This window comes from Simochromis diagramma, unplaced genomic scaffold (genome assembly GCF_900408965.1).
Source record: "Simochromis diagramma unplaced genomic scaffold, fSimDia1.1 OVJJ01000646.1, whole genome shotgun sequence".
In the NCBI taxonomy this organism is placed as follows: Eukaryota; Metazoa; Chordata; class Actinopteri; order Cichliformes; family Cichlidae; genus Simochromis; species Simochromis diagramma.
Window position 1 is genome coordinate 4,898,091 of NW_024387279.1, and position 18,240 is coordinate 4,916,330.

The 18,240-nt window shown below is 39.9% G+C and overlaps 1 protein-coding gene across 13 annotated transcripts in view; it reads left to right on the forward strand.

Moving 5' to 3' along the window:
- Positions 1-18,240, forward strand: part of foxp1b (forkhead box P1b) — a 148,498-nt gene that overhangs the window by 2,532 nt on the left and 127,726 nt on the right. For 8 of the 13 annotated variants that reach the window (XR_005691739.1, XM_040002994.1, XM_040003007.1 and 5 more), the window contains exons 2-3: positions 1,962-2,037; positions 14,641-14,702. The gene's annotated coding sequence lies outside the window, so the exon portion shown is untranslated. The remainder of the gene's footprint in view (positions 1-1,961; positions 2,038-14,640; positions 14,703-18,240) is intronic. The other 5 variants (XM_040002997.1, XM_040003001.1, XM_040002996.1 and 2 more) reach the window with 1 other exon arrangement.

An 18,240-nucleotide genomic window follows, 5' to 3' on the forward strand; every position in this document is an offset into this window, starting at 1 on the left:
AGCAGCTGTATGCATTGTAATGACGCAAGATGCTTAACACACCAATCTGTGATTTTGTATAATTTAGAAAGCCCTTGTTACTAGTTTGGCCTCTTCAGGCTTGGGTAAGGCTCTTCTTTGTAGAGAGCTGAGGTTCAACTGGTAAGAAAGTAATCAGTCACTCATGCATTCAGTGCGAGGACTCCCATCCCTGAGTGGAGCGGCCCTCTCTTTCATCTGACGGCTCAGTATTTGTGAACACACATTGAAATACCCTGTGCTGGGTACAGAGGGGCTGTAAACTGACTGTGCACCCGAGCTCGCAGCTGAATGATAAGGAGAGTTATTTTCGGGTCCAGTGTGGGAATAAGGTTCTGCTTTCACTATATTGTTTCCTTCAGATTTATTTGCCTGCTTCACCCCTCATTTGATTGCAGATTACAAGACGCCCTCAAAACCAGTTGCTCGAAACCTTTTTTTTTTTCTTCCACAAACCAAGACAAGTGACAGATGAATAAAAGGGAATTTTCTGGTAAATGAATTTGTCGTGTGATTTTTGCATGTTTGATTCACACGACACAAAAGGGGGAGAAGAGTACCGGCAATATGAATATGAGTGTAGCATGCTCATTAATGCTGTGTTACATGAATGGATAACAAAGGAAAGCAGAACAATATTTCCAGGGTAAAGGTTAGTGTGTCCCGGCCCCTGTGGCGCGGCCCCTGGCAGACTGTTCTCTGTGACAGCAAAGGCGATTGGTCAGAGAGTGGACAGCTTCAGGTGAGCTCTGCGCAGCTCCTCGGTCTCTATGGAGACTGCCAAAACGCTCAGGATGGCTATTAACTTGGGCAGCCATTAATTACTGTCTTCTACTGTCATCTGTCCTTAATAAAGGCAGGGATGCTGACAAAAAAATGTCATCCGCCTGCATGGGAGGAGAGAGAGCATGCAATTACAATCAATTAACTTGAGTTACAAAATGAATTTACTACTGGTGTTGTGTTTTAGGAATACAGTGCAACATTGGAGCACAGCCTGTTTATTGCTGGGAAATAAATTATGCTTGAGCTGTTTAAATATATAAGAATATTTACTTTATCCTCTATGGTGTTTTTACATTGGATTTCAAAATAAAATGTATTTATTTTAATCACATAAGAGAAAGCAAACAGGAACAAACAATTTAAGAGAAGGGACACTGGTGTTTTTAGGAGTGCAGCGGAACCCATCCACATCTATATATTTTTAGTAAATAATCAAAATATTCCAAATTTAGCTAGTTATAAATAAGTGAATAGACAGTGTTATGAATTGTTGCTGGCAGACTTATACGAATATCCAAACAGTTTAATATGATAATTGTGCTCTTATTCCTACGAGTCCATGTTTTTCTCTCGAGCTACAATGCAGTAGCTTAAAAATCAGAATTTCCTCTGTAATACAACACCACAGAAGGTTTGGGGAAGGATGCAGGTAAGCTACAAACATTTTGGTCCAGACATGAGGGGCTCAGGCATATGCTGCAAGCTGTGCTCAGCTGCCAGGCTGAACCTCAGCACCTGTTTCTATCAGCTGTCCAGTCTGTGTGTGTGTTTATGATGTTGCACGGTTGGGCTGATAATATCATTTTTTAGGGATTTTTCTCCAAAATGTATTGATAATCATTCACACAGATTAACTCACATTTTCGGCTGAATTTAATCAGGCTTTTTTTGTGTCAATGAACCGTATTTCTGCAACATCCCGGTTTGTTTTGCTCACAGATTCACTCACACATTACTCAGTAGCTGTGACCTGAACATCAGTGTAACATTATGATAGAAATGTTTATTATTAATATTTGCCAGTGTAATAACAACATAATAGCGTATTTGTTTTATACACTACCTAAAGATGTACCACATATGTGTGTGTTTTGAGTGTATATAGGTTGTTTACTGACCCCCTAGATAATAACGTGCTGTTCTGTTTGTCATTCCAGGACAACATGGACAGGAAGTGAAGCCAGCTCTGAGAATAATCTAAAGCCACTTGTGACAGTTTGTGACATCAGAACTGTAAGTGGTTCTCAACTCTGTTAAAACTTCCATAGTTTATGTAGACACTGACTTATGTTTGAAGCCTCTCTCTGTGTGTGATTTGTCTCGCAGATAAGTATTTTTTCCTTACAGTGTGAAGTGATGTAGACACTAACGTTTGTTGCTTTGCTTGTCACTGCAGAAAAAAAGATAAAACCATAATCACAGATGAACTAATTTAATGTTTGGATAGAATATCAGGAAAAACCTGACATCAAAACCTGACTCAACCATCAATGACAGCAATATGATCTAAGTTACTATGCCATATATCAGCAGCAGTGAATCAGGTGCAAGCAGAGAGCTAAAGTAGCATCGAAGAAGCTAACAGGAAAATCTCAGCAGTTTGGGGGGTTTTCACGCTAGTTATGTCAATAGATTTCATGGCTATGTTTGCCAAAATTTGAAGATAACCTGCAAACTGTGGTCAACTGAAAAACTGCAGTGATGCTTTCTTTCTCTTGGTCTCTCTCAGTGTTTTTATGTTTTGTGTTTACTGCACTTGTGGTAACATTAAGTGTTGTTGCCAGCTCTTTTAATATTTTTCACTTCATTCGTATCCTCTCTCCACTCCATGTAAACGTGTGTGTGTGTGTGTGTGAGGAACAGTAAAATAAAGTGCACTCAGACTGAGTGGAGGAAAGGTGAAACTACACTACTATACATGACCGTAAATAACAGCTGCCTACACTGAAGTGAGATTAAACTAGTGCAAATGAATTCGATGATTAAGATGAATACGATTTCTAAACTTTGTATTTGTTTTTTTCTCTTTAAAGTTGGTAAAATTGATGTATTTATTTGTTACTTTTTATTTTACCAGGTTTGGAAAGCAGTGTCTGAGTCAAGACCAATGTTGTCTTATACAGTCCCACTCTGTTTCTCACAGTGAGGAATGCATCTTATTTACACCTAACCACCAACGGTGTTAAATTAGGACATGGTATAATGGAAAAAAAGGTGATTGGGTGCATCCCTAATGGTTACTGTTGAGATAAAAGGGTCAGCTGTGTTGTAATTCCAGAGCTCATATGATGCAGGGTGTTAAAAAGTCAGCCAGTTTCACTGGTGTAGGAATTGTGATATTTATCTAACGTAGACGTGACTCAATACAATGTGAAAAATCATAATCCAAAAATTGTAATAAAAAAAGGCAAAAAAAATGTTTTCAATATGTCAGTGGCAACTTGTGTGGTTTAGTATCTTTAAGCTGACTTCACTAGAATCCGTTTTCTAGTTGAGCCATGTGGTTAGATCTACGATGTAGTTTGTCTGTTCGTGAAGAGTTTGATTCTTGTGTTGCCACGCTGTAATTTTCACTTTTTATCTTTGGTGGCTTTTCATGCTATGGCACAGATTTCTCTGTTCATGCAGAAGAAAAGGAGACTTTACTTGAATCGCACTGTGTAAATCTTAAAACCTATCCAAAGCTGGATCTCTAGCACTTCAAAATAAAAGCTTTCAGGGCTTGCTTGTAGATTAGATCAATACTATGGTATGTGGGAATAAGAGTAGCAAAACTGACATTTATTGATAGGAAAATGTCACAGACTACTATTTAAGCCTCTGTAAGTATAGTAGGGATATGAAAAAATAAAATAATAAAAATATAAAATGAGGTTGCAGGAGAAATTTTTTTTAGGGCCTCATCTTTGACTTCTTTGCTGTGTTTTCACTTGCCAGTCCAAGCGTAATAAGAAACATAACATGGCAGAGCCTGCTCTTCCATCATCATTGCTGGGTGGAAAGTTGGTGTGCTTTGATCATGTCTTTTGGGCGCATCACTCCGGCTTAGCCTGCTGCTCGCTATGTGATAAGCCATCAGAGTACTCAGATCTGAGCCGGCAGCTCCGTGGGCTTGAGGAGAGACAGGAGAGAGTAATGGAGATGAGGAAAGAGCAGCAATGCAAATTTTGTTGACAGACTGTTGCTGCAGCTGTTCTCCTTGCCTTTGAATTCGACAATGTTACTGTCCCACTTCACTCATCTGTGAAGAAAAGGCCACATTTCATTTTTAAGTCCATTCTCAGTCAACAGCACCATCACAAGCTGTATTTTTTCACCCTGTTTGTAATTAAAAATACCTTTAATTAGAGTCTCATACTAGTTGTAAACACGTGTGATTTAATTATTTCACAAACTGCTATGCTCAGATGTACTGTAAGTGCAGTTAACAGACACAAGTTCACTTTGATGTTGAATGCTACCCCTTTCTCTCTGCTTTCCTCTGTTTCTGCATAAAACATCATTTTGTACCCCCATTATGAAACGGCGCTCCTAATTGACGGGTTGTTGCTTGTTTATTTGATATATATTTACCAGCTGGGAGGTAATTGGGAAGCAGTAATTACCCAAGATGCAGTGCAGCGCTTAAGCAAAGGTGCTACCATGTTGATGAGTCTGGAGCACAGATGAAAGTATGCAGGTTACTATTATCATCCTAGCAAGCTGTTTAAACACTTGACAGCTGAGAGCAGAGATGGCTAATTGGGCCTGTGTCCCTTATACAGCCTCATTGTTTACTATGATGATGTACAGTGTGAGATCAAACACACGATACTTTCATCTTTTTTTGTACAATTGTTAATGGCATACCTTAGGAGATAATAGCGACAATAAAAGGCCAGTGGACGTAAGGGCCTTATGGATCCGTAGTCCATCGGGATGATGTAGCTCTCTCACTGATAATGGCCTTGTTAACTGAGATTCATTACTTCTTCATTCAGAGTCCCCTGGATATTGAGGAAGAGTGTTCTCAAACTATTGTTTTTGCTTCGGTGAAGTCATTCTGATGTGGTTTTGTGAGCTATTCATGGAAAGCGGTGACGGTATCTTCCCTGACTCCTGATGATTCAGTTGACCTGAGACTGGGGTGGCGCGGGTGGTATTTGACTTTTCTTTTGCTACTCAATTCCACTTTCACACCGAGTCTCGCTTTCTCTCTCTCTCAAACACACAGACTTTCTTTCAGTCTCCAGTTCACTCCCTCTGACAGTTCGAAACTCTCACCTTGTTTGTGTGCAGGCTGCTGTTGTTTGGTAGCCCGCTCTCCCAGTTGATCCTCAGATGTTGTTGTTGTTTGCCTGTATTGGTTGGAGTGTGTGACTTGCATTTGCCTGGCCTCCTTGGAGGGAGTTTGTTTTTGTTCTCAGTGTTGTAAACAGGGTGGGGCTCCATTCCCAAACCACTCAGTTGGAGATGGTTATTTTCACAGGAGTTATTTCTTTAATCATTTTGGTCAATAGATTAGCCAGGGCTGGAATTATGTGTTGAAGCAGATAATGTGGATAGCCATTTGCTGCATGTGCTGACTAGATAAACACTGTTGTTTTTGTGATTAAAGTAGTTTTGTTGATATCGCTAACTTTGGTAGTACTGGATGATATTTTTTTATGCATCATTCCTTTTTTTTTTTTGTAAACAAAGCAAAGTTACACAAAGTTACATTTTACCACAGTATAGTGTCTTCAGATGATACTGTCACAAATGAATTTAGACAAATTGAATGAAGTCTACACCCAGTTTTTTAAAATAACGTTAATTGTAATAAAATAATTTACATTTAAATGACTAAGATATGAATAGCAAGATAATAATGAAAAATTTAAAAGGAGATTGTGGGAAAACAGTGTATAATTTCCTATTTAATATTTCCATTGTGTGCGACAGTATTTGCCAGTTTCAAGTAGTTACTTGTTTTTTTAAACCAGAAAAAAGATTTACGTTATTTTCAGCTGTTGTTTCATTGAGGAGTTTTTTCAATAATATTTTAAATACCAAAAAGCCACAATGAACTCAAGTCCCAGCCACGTCCACAAAGCAATTATTATTAATTTCATTGTAACCAATTGGCGAAACATGTCTGAGTTTGGCGTTTCTTCAAAATGCAAGTTTGCAATTTACACAAAGTTGCTGAATTGCGACGGGAAACAAAAAACCAGACGTTGACACTCCTACAGCCACAGTTGTTTTGAAATAATTTTAGTCTCATATTTGACTTGTTCTAGACTCCCAGTCTGTATAATATTTCCGGGTTTGTGTTTATCAGGTGTAAAGTTGAGATCCACAGAGATCCTTGTCAGGTATGATACATTTGTGGCTTTCACAGAGCGGCTCAGCATCAGAGGTTGCAAACGTGTGTAAAGTCCCTTTTCGATGGGAGGCGGCAACCGCAGTGGCTGTCGGTTATCCTGCAAAAAGTAATCAAATGGCAGCAAACAAAGCAGTGCACTAACAACCTGTAATAGCGTTACACACGGCAAGTGGCACAGTAAAATGGAACGGAGGTGAACTTGGTCAAATCTGTACCCTGAAATCTGAATGCAGTGCTTTGTCACCCTGCAGTGTCAATACTGCACAGTTACTATCAGAGTTGTTAATCCTGAGACGAATGCTACAGTACGGTACTGTTATATCATCATGTAAGTCTAAACATTTCGTTGATTTGTTTAGTATGTGGGGGTGACACTAATAGCGTTTCATGAAATTGGTGTCATGAAATTAGCTGTTGATCTATTCATATGCTGGTTTTATTTCTCCTGTAGCAGTTTGTTCAGGTATATAATTTATGGAACAGAGCTCTCTTAATAAAATTAAACAAAATATAGTAATGTAGTTTAAATAATGTACTTTTATTGTATCTTCAGTGCTGTCTGAATCGTGTAGAAGGTGCTGTAGCAGCATTTCAACGGCAGTATTTCTCTGTTTCCTAAGACCAGTCGGCTTTCTCTCTTGACAGTAAGCGTGCACGTGCACATTGTGCTCAGGTGACATAACAGCACGCTAGAACAACAGGCACATAGCTCATTTGTAAAACGTGACCTGTGAACAAAATGAGTGTTTACGGTGGCAAGAAAAAGACAGCAGCAAAAAGTAGTTGTAAAAAAAGGCAGACCTTAGCGATCAGCTTCTTTACAAGATTTACATAAGCTCTTAAATATCTCTCATAAATGTGCAATTGCAGTTGATGTGAATGGGGACTTGGGTAATGCAGCTGGTCTAAAAAAAGATGGAGACAGAACAAGAGAATGAGTGGGTGAGTCACAGAGAGAAACTAAACTAGAACTGAAACCTATTTGTTGCTTATTTTGTTCCAGGTAGTAGAGTTAAAAGCATGAGAAAAAGTCTAATTGTGTACTTAAGGAGTGATGTGAACAGCACGTCACTTTCAGGTCGCAGTCTCTGCAAAAAGTGACGCTGGGAACGCCAAAGGCTGACTTTGTGTTTATAGTGACTTATGTACCGGTCAAGCTTACAACACATTGAAACAGTGTGCATAAAAAAGCAACCAAATTCTTTTCCCATGCCAGGTTTCCTACCAGACAAACAAACAAAAACAAAACACACACCCACGTATGTATTATTCATTTCACTGTATATACCTTTAATACTTTTGATAGAATCACTGAACGTATTTGGATAATTTCCTTAACTTTGGACTCGAGGCTGTAAATGACTGAATTTTGGAATTCAGAAATCAAAAGTCGAGGCCTCTCGAAACGAATGCCTCATCATAACTCAAGAAGTCATATGCTGAGAATTTCACACAGAGTTTTTAACTTGAATTGATGTCCTTTCAACTTCCCGTTCTGCAAAAACACTTTCTGGCAACTTGTTTTTTCAACAGGAATAGAAGGGGGAATTGTAACCATAATTCACATCTGTTGTGCTACTAAAACCACCTACACAAGGTGGGCTTGTGATTGGTTTTGTTTCTCTATTTATTTGTTTTTCTATTTTTAGCGTGATTACTCAAAAGGCTATGGATGGATGTGAGCTTAACCTGACTGTAGCAGTGATTCTGTTTTGCATCCGTATCTGTAATCTTGATCATTTCATTTCATACTCTTTGAAACACTCGTCAAATCGAAATTAGAAAAGTAGGTGAAAATCATCTACATGTACTCTAGAAAATATTATAAAGGAATTCTAGATATTCTTTTGGGTCCAGGGTCTCACACAAGTCGTGCTTTTCTACAGTGTGTGAAAACTGACTAAAAGTCCAGACATTGTGAAATGTAAGACTAATAAGAGCGATACTGGCAAAAGACATCAAAGTACATTCAGTGTCATGCTCCATGGTTGCTTTCCCTCTAGCTCACGGCTGGTACAATTTACATTTTATAGTTTACAGCCTTTTGTCTAAAAATTTCTGCACCTGTTGTAAATGTTGTAAATGTAACTTAAGCAATTAGCTGTTTTGAGTTATTGGATATTTTTCTGAAAGCCTTTTCATGTTGTGCATAAGGGGTGCATGATGTACAAGGTTTTAATGTGTTGACCGATCAATTTCTCACACTGAAAACAACTCATAGTGAGAAATGAGTAAATCAATCTTTTCATATCCTGCTACAGAGAGGAGCCGGGCCAGGCTTTTGAGTGCATTTCTGTGTACTTTATATGCAATTGTATGCCGAGATTGAAGGGCTAATTCAAAGAATTTTAATCACTCTGACAAACCCTCTTGCAGTGTCATCTTTTTTGCAAATGCCCTATAAAATGAATAGATGAGCAGTCTCTTTTTAGAGCATAATGGCTGCATTAGAATATGAGATGGATAGTAGATGAAAATTCTGAATCCTACATCTACGCTTTCTCTTTCACTCAGTCACTCTGATCTCTTTTATCAATAGTGATCCTGTTTAAAAGACCTTCCAGGGCACAGTGAAGTGTTTAGTTCAACCTCACATAGACAGAGCAATGGAAAAAGCAGAGGTGAGAACAATTTGAGCAATAAATTTTAGAATCACTGATGCAGGATTGACTGTTTCAGTACAGGATTAGCTAATGCATGATTTCATGCTCTAGAAGCAATAATAGATTTGTTTTGTTTTTGCCTTCAAATCCCTCCACCTTCATTGATTGCAACGCCACACCCTCCTACCAGTGACCATCATAGTGACAGCTTTTTTCCCACCAAGTGAGATCATGCCATTGGAGACTGTGAGTTGTTCTCATCAGGGTCAACCACATAATGGCAGTCAATATGTAAACAATGGTGGAGACAGTTTCTCATAGTCTAACTGACATTTTCTTGGCTGATGATTCATCTGAAGATGTCATCTCACAAAGTGTTTTCAGGGTGCTCTGTACTTAGAGAATGAATATTTCACTCCGTGATCTCTGTTCACCGCATTCACTGCCATATGCAGCGTATGTTAGTATCACAGGCTGTTCACGGCAATTGACTTCTTGTCTGGACTCTGGTCCACTGTATTCCTGACATCAGAACAGAAGTTCTTGTCTAAACAAACTATTATTGCTGACAGAATGGACCTATTTATTTTTATTTTTCATTTTTACTGTAAACTTTCCAGTCCCTAAAACACAAGCAAAACCCCTGAAGAAATGGAGTGAACATCAGAAGTGGCTCTGATCATGTCCAAACAAACCCTGAATCTCTAAAGATAACAGATAAAACGTTGTTTAATTTGTTCTCCACTGCTTTTTAAATACGATATTTCCTTCTCTAATTGGTGATATGCACAGATTTGAGCATTTAATTGCAATAGATGCACTATTTTCCTGTGACAGCCTACAGTAAAAAGAGTGAAAACACCCGTAAAATGAGTTTCAAAGCACTCCTGCAGCATCATCTAAAATGTTTATTCATACTGAATAGATATCAGCATGTGTCGTTGAATGTGTCAGCTGACAAATGATGAGAAACTTTAGTTTAGAGCTGCCAGAAATAAATATATTTCTATTTGATTTTTTAAACACACAAATAAAACCACAAGGGTAAATGAGTATTCACCTCAAATTATTCAGTACAGGATGTTTTGGTTTGTGATGACACTTCCATTCGGTTTGCCCTGTGATTGATGTCAGAAGTCTTTCAAAACAATAATGTAGAATGCACCACCAGAATCCACCTGAACATTTTTGCAGTTAGCAAGTTGTTTTTGATCAGATGACAGATGGATGATTTTTATCAGATGGTGGCTACGTGCTACTATTGAGAGAACGATTAACAGGCGTTGTATTATTTACTAAACATTGTCGTTATCAGTATTGGGAAATAAGAAAACATATGCAGTGATAATTCACTTACAGCCACAGAGTTGTTGTTGTTGTTGCTTCACCGGTAAACATTTTAATATGCTAATGATGTTGTGTTGAGGACACCTCCACATAAGGAGTAAACATAGGCGCCTTGTATTTTATCCTCCTTTTGTTTGTTTTTTTGCTTCTTTAGATGGTGTCAGCTAAAGGCATGTTTCTGATATAAAGAGCCCTGTTACTGAAGTTACAGGAGGCAAAGGAGTTTCCTTGCTTTCATGTTGTGAGAGTGAAACCACAGATATTTTTCTGCTTTCTCCACTCGTGCTAATGTAAATGATTTGCATGGAGTTTGTCCCTGCTGATTAAGGCTGTTTGGACTGTTCTTCTTTGGAACCATGCCAATTGAATTTTCTGCCTTCTAACACGCTTGGAGAGTGGGGAATATGGTTCTCATTGGGGCCTGAGGCTTGATCTCCTTCTAGCCTCCCCCAGTCCTTTCACATCACTCTGACAATTAGTAAGCTCGACCATTCCCAAATGACACACGTAATTAAAGAGTTGGCATTATAATTACAATATGCTTATTGTCTGTTTATGGGTTCTGTGAAGTGCATAATGCACTTGGAGATTTCTTTGGTGTAAATGGATTTAGGGCTCTTAATATACTTGGTGGCAAATGTGATTTCATGTGGTTAACATCTTGAAAAACCTCCTTTATCAGCCCGCTGACAGTTGCTCGGTTTGTCATGCATAAAACACAATTTTGGCTGAAAGAAAAAGGTGGCACCAGGAAAAAAAAAAAAAAAATTTAGTCATGGGCTTTTAACAGGTACAACAGTAAATGCATGTTAAGTAAATGATGCAATTTATTTCCTTTTTCTCATTGCCAGATTGGCTGCCACGGGACCTCTGCCAGCTTTAAATAAGTGGTACACAGATGGTATTCACATGGTGCCCACTTGGTTACAAAACGGTCCCAGGGAATAAAGCCCTGCCACAACAACCATTAGGTCAGCTGGTGAGCCTGTTGCTTTTGCACTTTGTGTGTACAAATGGGTTAATGTTGTGTCATTGGGCCGAATTCTTTGGTTAGCACGGCTCGTTCTCCGGGCTCCAAAGTGAAATGGAAGATGCACTGGTGAAGGCTGGGATAGAGAAATAGGAGAGAGATGAGATCTTATCCTCTCCTCTCCTCTCCTCTCCTCTCCTCTCCTCTCCTCTCCTCTCCTCTCCTCTCCTCTCCTCTCCTCTCCTCTCCTCTCCTCTCACTCTGCAGCTGTGCGGGTCTCCAGGCTTGCTGGCTTTTTGGAGAAGTGGTGAACTGTGTCATCTCCAGTCACTAACAACTAACAGCTGTAGCGCCAGCCGCTGCTGCAGATCGAGGGACAATGTGGAACCGATTTTCTAACATAGAGAAATAAATAAACAAACCCTGTGGAAAAAAAGAAACAATACCACAAACAACACACAGCTTATGCAAATGCGGGGAAATGTGTTCGGGAATCGATAAGCCCTATTTGTGTGCAAAGAGACTATAGGACAAGAGTGACCATTTTACCAGAGATCCACATAACCTGTGTGCTATTCTATTTGCAAGTGATACCTCAGAATATGTGTTTTTTTTCTCCGTTACAGTATATGTCAAAGCTGCACATTATTAGTGTATTTGCTAGTGCGTGTACTCGTAACATACCAGATGTTTGAACTAAAGTTGAAGCAAAGTTTTAGTCACTGTGGTGAGAAAGGAGTCAAACTTTTAGTGGGCTAAAGGTTGAATATCATAACAAACTGCACACTCACATAGTTAATTAGAGATATTTTTCAGGAAATAGTAAATCTATGTCAGCATCTTAAGCCCTTTTACTTTTGGTCTCATTTGCTGCTCTTATAAATTTGGGCATTCTGAGTGTGGCAAGAAAAATGAAAACTTAACATTGTTTAGCTTTTAATCCCAGTCACCTTGTAATTGTTTCTTTGTCATAAGCAGCTATTAGTATTGCTAGAAAATGGTAATGCTTTGAGAGACTCATCTCTTCCAGAGAATGGCTCTCTATCACACTCTCACATTCTTTTAAAAGGGAAAAGGAAGATGAATTTTGTCCATAAAGGCTGTATCACAAGGGCTTTTTATCCTAAATGGCTCTGGGGATTGTTATCTGTGGGAAGTGTGTCCTGCCTCCGTCGTGTTCAATCAAGTGTCCACTTAGCTGTGACTGGGAGTAATTGTTCCCAAGTGGGCCACACACTGACCTGTTAATGTCTGTGTTGACCCTGTAACCTTGTCAGCACGTCTTAGGGAGGAGTTTAAATCATGTGGATCTCCTCGGTGTCTTTACGCTACCGGGTCAAGTGGGCGTTGGTCCTGAAACACCACTCTCTTGTAATGGTCCCCGGTAGCATGGGTCAGCTAGGGGTGTTCCCAAAGATCGCCTCTTATTAAATGAGGTGCTGGGAGTGCTGTGACTTAATGGGTCAGGCCATTGATCCGATTCACCGCCAGTGTCCCAGTCTCTGCTCTGCGGCCCAGTCGGTGACTTGACTCTAGCTGATTTTAAGTTACACTAAACCAGAGAGCCATCTCACTTTGAATGTATCTTACTGAACCCTTCCCTTGAATTTCAGACTTTACACAGTACACATTCAAGGCAGCAGTGATGTTCACACATGGGCCTCTGCCCAGTCGGAAGATTTAAATAGTCCTGGGTGACAGAGCAAGCTTGAGTGTACGTCTAGAGGAGGATGAAATATAACTTTTAGTTGTTTACTCATAAAGTTGCTTACTCAGTTACATTCATAGAAAGCTATTTCTGATATTTTTGTATGATGTATGGATGCACTGATACATAGTCTGATTATGAATTTAGGTCAATTTTGGCACTGCTGACTAGTATTAGCATATAGATAAATAACCAGAAATTACCAGGATATTGTGGTCGAGTAGTATGTTATTTCTCGAAAAGGAGATGTCCTTGTTTACCAGGAACAAAGAGACAACTAAATAGATACAAAATAAAAAGACTGGAAAATATCATTATTAGCTATTGGCCAAATAGTTTTTTAAACATCAAATCATAAGAGCGCTTGAGAGCTCATGAAATCCCAGTCTATTTGTGATACAGCGCGTAAATCCCATCATATTTGGATCTTCTCATGAAGTCTGAGTGCTGTACTTTTGATGTGGCAAACTTGGCAGCAATCCTTGGCCGAAGTCACAGACTGCCCTCTGTCGTCAAACTTGAAGTTAGGGGACCGTCTGAAAGCAAGTGCTTCAATTGAAGGGCATGGGGACACAATAGAGGAGCCATCAATCCATGAGGGGGGCTGTCTGTTGGGATCAACATTTTTTTGTGAGTAATGACAGGCATGCAACAGAGTAATCAGAAGGGTCTTATCTTGGGCCAATGGTAGGCCCAGGAATGTGGACGGCCTGTGGAAACAGCAGTCGCACTAATGGGGTTAGTTGAATTCCATACTGGTGAATTATGAGGAGCTGGGACGTTTGGGCTGTGGTTTGTTGTGTCTGGTTGGAAAGCTACACCGCTCCACACACAGAGTTATAGATTTGGTTTTTAACACGCTTTCTCATAGAGCAGGCCAATTAACTGGGAGCTGCACTGCTTTGCTGTGTTGCTAGAGACACAGCCACATTAAACAGCAAACATGTACACACATATATCACGGGGCAACAAGCCACACATGCAGCCGTGACTCCTGTGACAGGGACAAAACCAGATGTAATCTGTTATGCAGCCTCATTTGCATGATCTGAGTTGTATATGGAAGTCATTAGCCTCTTTCCACTTGTTTATCTGGCTACAGATGAATGCTTTTGAGCTAAACAGGTTTTTAAATAAACTACATGCGTGTCGTGTTACAAGCTATTTTGGAATGTACAAGTGCTGTGACATTTATGTCAAAGACTATACAGTAATATAAAATATGTTACTCATGTTTCTGTTTTACACTCATCAAACCACTCAGAGTTGTGGCATTTTTCTTGTCATATCACGACGGTGATTAACGCCTATTACACAACCTTAATTATCCTTTTGTGTCACCTTGCTTATTTTGTTGTGCGATTTGGTCATGTTCTTTGCTGTTTTTCTTTTTTACATTTACATATTATAAAGTACACGCTGTATAAAATCAATTCAGCATATTGTTATGTTGATATTGCAACTACTCAAAGGGAATATTGTAACATCTTTACTGGTTTAGGGTGAGACATAAACCACAGATACAAACACTTTTGATATTTTTCATTGTGTACCTGTCATAGTTTCTTATGTGCATGTTCTGATATGAAAGGAAGATAACTTGGTATGCATATAGGCCAAGAGATGCCAACAGGAATCAGTGTGTCATAACTTAACAAATACCTGTGGCTGAAGACCATCACGTTTACTTTTGACATTCCTTATGTCATTTCTGTACGCGTGGGCTTCGCGGACCGGGGTAGGGGCTTTCCCCACCTTTCACTTCCTGTTTGTAATCTTTGTATCTTTCCCCTTCCTTTTCTCTCTCTCTCTCTCTCTGTTTGTGTCCTCTGTGTGAAACCCCCGTGGTCCTGCCCTCAAGACTGTAAGCTGAAGTCTGATTGGAGGAATGGCGTGCCAGTCGACCCTGCACCAGTGATCAGGGTATGTGTCAGTCCTCCCACTATAACTCTTCTCTTACTGCATACAGTAATGTGCCTGCTGTTTGTCTGTGAAGTGTCTTCAAAGCACTGTAAGATGTGACTTTTCGGCTTACGTGTTTCAAGCCATAATTTGTTTGAAACACATCCCAACAGAATATCGTCAGTTTTTTAGCAGTTTCACTGTTAGGCTTCACTGGCTACTAAGCACAGATGTGAATAATAGAGACACAAATAGTCCCGGAGAGAGTTTACTGTTTTGGGGAAAATATCTAATTTTAGTGACCATTATTGCAGTTATTTTAAATAAATAAACTTCAGCTCTGCATCTGTGAGGACTGGTCCCAGGCTTCTAAACTGCTGCCCCGCTTGTCCAGATTTTGCCAGCAGTTTAAAAAAGGCTGCTCTTGTAAGTGGCTGTTTTCCCAGATGGAGAATCAGGACAGTCAATCAGGGGTACTTCACTACCGCCTATTCCTGGAGGTCCCAATTCAGACCTTTTAAATGGAAACTCTTAAAACAATGATATGATATTGTTCGATTCAAGTATGAAGGATAATAATACAAAAGTTTAACCATGATTTGGGTAACATTTTGAGGGTGAAGTTGTAATTCTAGCTGTTCTGGCCATTACAACCATTTAAAATGTCCTTATGTTATCTTCTTGAAACAGTGAGGTGATTAACTGAATAATAATAGTTGACACCTGATTTTTGGATGAATTCAGAAAGAGTATAAAAGCATAAAAATTCACAGCTTCCTAAATATTTGCTGGTTTTCAGAGTCTTCTGTGAAAGTAGCTTAAATCTTTGTATCTTTGGGTTTTGGATTGCTGGTCAGACAAAACATGACACGTCCTTGAGCATCAGAACTTGATAATGGGAATTGTTTGCATTTTGTTAGAGATAATAAAATTAGCTGTTTCTCTGCTAGTCTGAAAGAATAACACAAATGACTGCTTTAATATATATAAAAAAAGCCTTTTCTTCTTCCAGAAAAATCCATACTTTTTGTTTTCGTGAATGTTATGTCCAGAAGTTTTTAGTGCCCCATTATAACAACAGTCTAAAATCAATAAATTGTTTAATATCTGTTAATGCAGCACGTCACGCGCCGTTTAAACGTTGCACCATCTGCTGCTTTCTGTTTGTGACTCTCCTTTGTTTTTTAATATCTTTGGTGTGAAGTAGTCTTTCCATCCCTCTTCTCACCTCTGTCTGCCCCGGGAGCCCTGATTGGCTGAACACTTTCTGCACTATAGTCTGGCTGCTTGCCAGCCATACTGCCAGTGGCTGCCGTGCCCCCTGATCAGAAGAGAATGTGACATTTGTGCAGAGGTAATGGAATCTGCGTGCAATTAAATCTCTGACTGTGAAGAGGAGTCTATCTCCTCCTGCTCCCCCCATCTCCTGCCATTCCCAGCAGCAGGGGGGGTCAGGCACGATGATGAAACCATCCCAGCAGGCCCCTTCGCTGCACTCTGTTTCCCAATCTCCATGTCAGGTTGTATTTTTTAACTTTGCCGCACTAGACCTGCCTCTATCTGGCAATTAATTGCAGAAAATGTCAGTTAGGAATCTCTTCAAATATTGTATAAAAATTAATATTCAATTAGAAAGATTACGTTACACGGCGGTAACATTACCAGCGTTGTGGTGAATACTGCTGCAGGTGACAGTTGTTATTTAGTCGTGAGCGTTGTTGGGTAGTTAAGCATGGTTGGATGTGTTCTTTTCTTAGACGACTGGCACAGAGCGAGAAAGACAGAGAGGCAGAGGGCAGATTCATGCATGGATGAGAAAAGGGTCATATCTCTCTGCTCCTCTTTCTCTACTGGCCTGCCACTACACTTAACGCCTCATTTGTGGGCTTTGTGGCCAATGGCTTGAGTCTGCTATTCGTTGCCATAAAAGGCAGTTTTTTCCTCTCTGCTGATGGGGCACTTGCTTGTGGGTTAATACCAGACCCCCACTACAGGCAGACTCATATCTAATGGATAATGGATATGCGTATCCCCATCAGGACTGCTCATAAACATAAAACTCGCTGCTGCCATTGTATTGGTGGAGCTAGCTGAGAAGAACAGAGCAGCACCATGTGAGCATTTCCCTTGAACTTGTGTAGGAGTAGTTCATATCTGTGTTCCTTGTCCTCACAGGGTGGACCGAGATGCAGGATATCCAGGTCAAGGTTTGGCTAAATCCTCCCTTGTTGTTCACACCCTGTGTAGGTCTGTCCTAAAGGCACAATCTAAGGCTATACCTCCCTGCAGTTCGGCCACTCGATCAACTACATAATGTGATTATTGAAATGGGAATTCATCTTCCTGTTCCTTCGAACAATGAAAGATTACAGTTTATTTTTTCACGTTCTGCTGCTGAGTGTCAGAGCCCAGCTTTAATGTGACTGGTTTCCTGTCACAGTTGACTCTTCTTTTCACGTTCAGCTTTCTCTGGTAATGTATTTTGTCATGATGAATTATTAATATCAGCGCTGGTTGAAGGGAGTGTTGTCTCAGAAAATATGAGAGTCACTCTGTTTCTTTGTATTCCTGCAACCAAGGGTTAATTTACACCAACAATCAAATGAACCTTCCCGTTTCCTTGCTGCCGTATGGATCGTGCTGAAAAGCTGCTGGTCTTAACTTTATTCGCTAACATCCTGCTAAACATCAGAGAGAGCCATTCCTGTTTTCCTCTGTTACAGATGGCTTTGGTGTGTTTTGCGATAAAGAGAAAAAGGCTTTGCTCGGAGAAGGAGAGAGAAGAGGCTTACGCCATTAGTGTCATTCGAATGGTGAATTAGATCAGACTGACAGATAGATGCGGAAAATTGTTTTAATTGTATAATTATCTCTGGTTAGCCACTTGTGCGGAAAAGTGCTGTGATGTGGGTGAAGGCCAGGGAAGAGCACATTTTGGCCTTTATGTTCTTATTTTGTCTTTGCACAGCAAATGAACAACAATTGGGGGTCCTAAGGATAAAACATAAACACACCCAAACGCAAAGACACTCACACTCCCCCTGGGCAGGTTGAGACGTGTTCATTGAAATGCTGCCCTTTAAAGTAATGTGTCTGGCCAGTGAGCCTTCTCCTCAGGCAAAGAGGAAGGCGCCTATAACTGTCTGTTGAAGATGGCACAGCTTAGCACAAGTGTAACAGCTATGCACAACATTCGGAGGAGAAGGAGAGGCTGAATATATTTGTGGCATGCCTAACCGCATTCAGCTGATTTCTGATCGGATGCAAAATAGTAGACTACGCGCAGATGGCAGTAAATATGTGGCTTAATAACTGCCGCCTGCTTTGTGCATTTTTTTCTTTTGTAAAACATTCCCATGAAAGAGTTTGCATGAAGCTCCTATCTTCAACTGCCAATTTGGTTGGAAAATATTGCTGTTTTAAACAGTGACGACTTACTGTTGCAACATGTGCTGCTGCGTAGCGTCCGATTTATTAACGTAGTCCTAATTTGTTAATTCTTTTTCACTTAGATCATTATTTTAATAGTTTTGGACAGAAGCAATCTACCATTCCATCC